The 5,000-nt window shown below is 52.3% G+C and overlaps 1 protein-coding gene and 1 pseudogene across 1 annotated transcript in view; one reads left to right on the top strand and one right to left on the bottom strand.

The window, feature by feature from the left end:
- LOC122260931 (uncharacterized) overlaps positions 1-5,000 on the top strand; it is a gene marked incomplete in the record, with an annotated part of 180,168 nt that overhangs the window by 108,931 nt on the left and 66,237 nt on the right.
- LOC147468993 (uncharacterized) overlaps positions 4,829-5,000 on the bottom strand; it is a 13,423-nt pseudogene continuing 13,251 nt past the window's right edge.

Genomic DNA, 5,000 nt, shown 5'->3' on the forward strand with positions numbered 1-5,000 from the left:
CAAGCAGACAGACAGACAGACAGACAGACAAGCAGACAGAGAGAGAAACAGAGAGAACTCGAATGCGAATGGAAAAGAATTAAAAAAGAAAACCTCTTCAGACACGCTCTCGCTTCCCGAGCCATTGCAAAACAATTCCGAAAACTAGTCCCTCTGCGCCTCTTATCCTTTTATTGGTCTCCTCTTCACCTCGATCAAAAGAGAGGAAGGAAAAGAGAAGGATGAGAGAGACTCAAAGTGAGAAGTAGTTGAAGGGAGAAGGAGAAGGAGAAGGAGAAGGAGAAAAAGAAAAAGAAAAAGAAAAAGAAAAAGAAAAAGAAAAAGAAAAAGAAAAAGAAAAAGAAGAAGAAGAAGAAGAAGAAGAAGAAGAAGAAGAAGAAGAAGAAGAAGAAGAAGAAGAAGAAGAAGAAGAAGAAGAAGAAGAAGAAGAAGAAAACAGCAGCAAAAAAGCAAGCAGAGCCAAGCAGGGAAAGCAGAGCCAAGGAGCGAGACCGACTGGGACGCCAGCAAAGGAAATGGGCAAGCAGTCAGTCAATAAACAGGTAAACAAGCAGAGCAAAAAGGCCAGCAGGTAGATTGATAGTTAAAAGGAGGGAGGAGAAATGATCGACGGACGAGCGGACGGGTATGCAAATGAGCCTTCCTGTGGCGGATCGAGAGGGTAGTGTGTTGGGTTGTTGATGCTATCCCCCGTTCTGTATTTTTGTTTATTGAATTGGTCAAGTTATTGTATTTAAGCGTCTTCCCGTATCATTTTCGGTAACATCATTCTCAGTTTAGGGATGATTGTCACCTCACCCAAAAATCCACTCATCGTTATCATCATTGTCGTTACTAACATCATCCCTGTGATATTCACCACCACCACCATCACCACCACCACCACCACCACCACCACCACCACCATTCCATTTCCAGCTAGCTTTCTGCGTCTATTTATCTTTTATTAACTTATGTGACTTTAAATTTTCTCCCGAACATGCCCGGGGGAACGCGCGTGTGTGGGGGGAGGGGGGAGAAAAGGGAAAAAAGAAATCCCCTCTTTTTTCCCCCTTCCACGTCATCTCCTTCATTTCCCCTCATTTCCCTCTTAGGAGTTTGCTACATAGGCGTTGACTTCATTAAGATTTTCCCGGATTTTTGTCACTTTTTTTTTTTGGGGGGGGGAGGCTGAGGGTGAGGGTGAGAGGGGTATGGAGGGGCGTGGGAGGGATAAGGTGGTAGGGGGAGGGTATCTGGAGGGGAGGGGAGTGGAGGGGAGACACGAAGTCAGGCGGGACGTTTAGTGAAAAGAAAGAAAAGAGAGGGGCAAAAAGAAGGGAAAAGGGGAGAGGGAAAATGGAAGAGAGGAGGTGTCGTGGATAAGGGGGGGTGGAGAGAGGAAGGAGGAAAATATATATTTTAAAAGAACAGAAGAAGAAGAAGAAGAATAGGAAGAAAGACGAAAAATCCAACGAACAATGTGTTTAGAATTCTTGAACAATTGTCTTTCGGGCTTCAGGTAGACGGGCTGAGCTTTTTTGTTCATGACTTGATGAGGTTCATAATGACTATCTCACCTTCCCCCTCCCTCCCTGCCTCTACTCCCCCTCCCCCCTCCCCCCCTGTCAGCTCACTCCTCTCCTCTGATTCTCTTCTCCCCCTCCCCCTCCCCCTCCCCCTCCTCCCTCCCCCCCCCCCCTGTCAGCTCCCTCCTCTCCTCGGCTTCTCTTCTCCCCCTCCCCCCTCCCCCTCCCCCTCCCCCCCTGTCAGCTCACTCCTCTCCTCGGGTTCTCTTCTCCCCCTCCCCCCTGTCAGCTCACTCCTCTCCTCGGGTTCTCTTCTCCCCCTCCCCCCTCCCCCTCCCCCTCCCCCTCCCCCCCTGTCAGCTCACTCCTCTCCTCTGATTCTCTTCTCCCCCTTCCCTTCGTAAACTCCTCCGTCCGTTTTGGTGAGAAATTCCGCTTCCCTTTTTCGCCGTCGTGTAACTAGTGGCAGGCGGGAAGGGGAGGAGATAGAGGGAGGGGGGGGAAGGTTGCAGGTAAGGGGGATCGCCTGTGTCAGCTATCAGTCAGCTGCTGATGGATGACATCACATGATGCTTTACCTTCCTCTCCTCTCCGCGTCTCTCACTCTCTTTCTCTCTCTCTCTCTCTCTCTCTCTCTCTCTCTCTCTCTCTCTCTCTCTCTCTCTCTCTCTCTCTCTCTCTCTCTCTCTCTCTCTCTCTCTCTCTGTATCTATCTATCTATCTATCTACCTACCTCTATCTTTCTCTCTCTCTCTTTCTCTTTTTCACTTTCTCTCTCTCTCTCTCTCTCTCTCTCTCTCTCTCTCTCTCTCTCTCTCTCTCTCTCTCTCTCTCTCTCTCTCTCTCTCTCTCTCTCTCTCTCTCTCTCTCTCTCTCTCTCTCTCTCTCTCTCTCTCTCTCTCTCTCTCTCTCTCTTTCGTCCTACGCATATTTCTCGCATTCGTTGCAAATTGTTATCGGTTCTGCATTCGCACCGTTCTCGAAAAGTCTTTTACTCTTACAGACTGATTTTCCATGACCTTATCCGCGCACTCGACCCTTTATCCCGTTATTCATTTATGTTCCTCCCATTCATTTTACTGGACTTTCTCTCTCCTAGTCTTTGTTCTCTGTCTTTCAGCTTCATTAAAAAAAAATATATATGTATTTTATCTTCCTCTTTCCCCCCTTACCTTCTAGTTATTCCTTCCCTGTTTAAGCGTTTATTCATTGTCAAACACTCCAGCCGTGTATCCCGCTTCTATATCTTCCTCTCGCCTGTGTGTGTATGTGTGTATGTGTATGTGTGCGCGCTTGTGTGTACGGTATGTCTCTGTCTCCCTCCCTCCCTCCCTCCCTCCCTCCCTCCCTTTTGTAGCGTCATCGAGTTCCCTCACATTGCATCTCCGGATTCAGCGAATTCGTTATTTTCGAGACTCCTCCTCCACCTCCTCCTCCTCCTCCTCCTCCTCCTCCTCCTCCTCCTCCTCCTCCTCCACCATCTCCTCCGGCTGCTGCTGCTCCTCTTCCTCTTGCTCTCCCCTTTCCTCTCAGTTGCCACGTCCTCCTTACTTTTTTCTATCCCTCTCACGCCCATCGCTCCATCTTCCGTTACCTCCCCTCTCCTCCTCTCCCCTCCCCTCCCCTCCCCTCCCCTCCCCTTCCCCTTCCCTCCCCTTCCCTCCCCTTCCCTTCCCTCACTTCACCTCTTCCCCTCACCTCCGCCATATCCCCACCTTCCCTCCCCTCTCCTCTCCTTCCCCTCCCCTCCTCGCCCTTGCTTCTCCTCCTCCCCTCCCCTCCCCTCCCCTCCCCTCCCCCACTACCCCACCTCCCCTCTGTGTCTTCCATATCCTGCAGTGCGCCGTCCACCCGTGCGGCTTCCATCATATCCTTTCCCCTTTTCTGCTCTCGATTAGCTCTTTCCCCTTTTCCTGAGCTCCCCTTCGCTTGCCTCTCTCTCTCTCTCTCTCTCTCTCTCTCTCTCTCTCTCTCTCTCTCTCTCTCTCTCCTGTCAATTTTTTTTCGTGTTATCCCTCTTCCCGCCATTGCCATACACTCTCTCGCTCTCTTTCTCTCTCTCTCATTTTCTTTCCTTCTTCCCCCTCCTTCATCTCCATTTCAGTGAGCCTCATTTTTTCTCCCTCTCCGCCTCTTCCTCCCTACCTGCCTCTATCCCTCAGTCCCTCCATTTCCCCACATCTCTCTCTCTCTCTCTCTCTCTCTCTCTCTCTCTCTCTCTCTCTCTCTCTCTCTCTCTCTCTCTCTCTCTCTCTCTCTCCCCCCTTCTCACATCTCCCCCGTCCCCCTCCTTTCATCCCTCCCTTCCTTCCTCCCTCCCTTCCTCCCTCCTTCCCTTCTTTCCTCCCTCCCTCTCTCCCACTCTCCCTCCCTCCCTTCATCCCTCCCTCCCTCCCTCCCTTCTTTCCTCTCTCGCGTTCATCCTCGCTTCCCGGCCTGACCCTCTAGCATCGGCTATTATCTCGGGAAATTGGAGTTTGTGTTTTAAAATGACTTGGCGGCGCTTTGAAAGGAACTTCATTACTGTGGCCACGCGACCTGTGCTGGTGGGGGTGGGGGGGTGGGGTGTAGGGGGTGTGGGGGTGAGGAGAGGGGGTAAGGGGGGATGGAGGTGGGAGGGAGGGAGGGAGGGAGGTTGGGTGTCGAGGGTGGGGTATGGGGGTGGGGGCAGGGGATGAGGGTGTGTGTAGGTGTTTGGATAGGGATCGTGATGGGGTTCATGGGGGGTCGGGTGTAGGAGTGGGTGGGGGGGGGGGGGCTGGACGAGGAGATTAGAAGGGAAGTCATTTACCTTTTATTTGTGTTAATGTGTGGATAATGGGTTAATGGGAGGCACCGGCAGAGGGTTGCGAAGGATGTGTCAGTAGACAAACAGAGAGAGAGAAAGAGAGAGAGAGTGAGAGAGAGAGAGAGAGAGAGAGAGAGAGAGAGAGAGAGAGAGAGAGAGAGAGAGAGAGGGGGGGGGGGTATATGCTGAAAGGAGAAGAACAAGAAATATTTCAAGAAGACGAGGGCGAGGCGTCGGGAGGTGAGGCTGGGAAAGGAGCACGAAGACTAGGAGAAGTAGGAGAGCAAGAATGATAATGAAGGAAGGAGGAGGAGAAAGAGGAGGAGGAGAGCTGGTCGGCCGGCCCAGCGCCCCCCATCCGAGGGCAGTTATCGTTTTTCCCCTCTCCCCATCGAGTGGCGTTTAGTCCTTAAACAGCCATTGTCCAGCTTAATGAAACTGTTGAAGCTGGCGCGTCGCTGGCCCCGCCGCGGCCCCGCTCCGACCTGCTCGCAAATTAATTGTTTGACCTGCACGTCCAAGCTCAACCTTATTAGTCCCAGTCTAATTGTTGCTGGCTCCTGCAGGGGCCGCGGCGAGGGCGAGGGGAGCCAGAGGAAGGGGCGGCGAAGGGTTCCTCCGAGGGGCGAGCGATGAGGGGCTCCTGTAAGGGGTTCCTGGAAGGGGCCAGGAGAGGAGGGGAAAAAAGGAAGGGAGGAGGAGGA

The sequence above is a fragment of the Penaeus japonicus genome, unplaced genomic scaffold (genome assembly GCF_977035675.1).
Source record: "Penaeus japonicus unplaced genomic scaffold, GWHDUDI00000001_assembly GWHDUDI00000025, whole genome shotgun sequence".
Taxonomy (NCBI): Eukaryota; Metazoa; Arthropoda; class Malacostraca; order Decapoda; family Penaeidae; genus Penaeus; species Penaeus japonicus.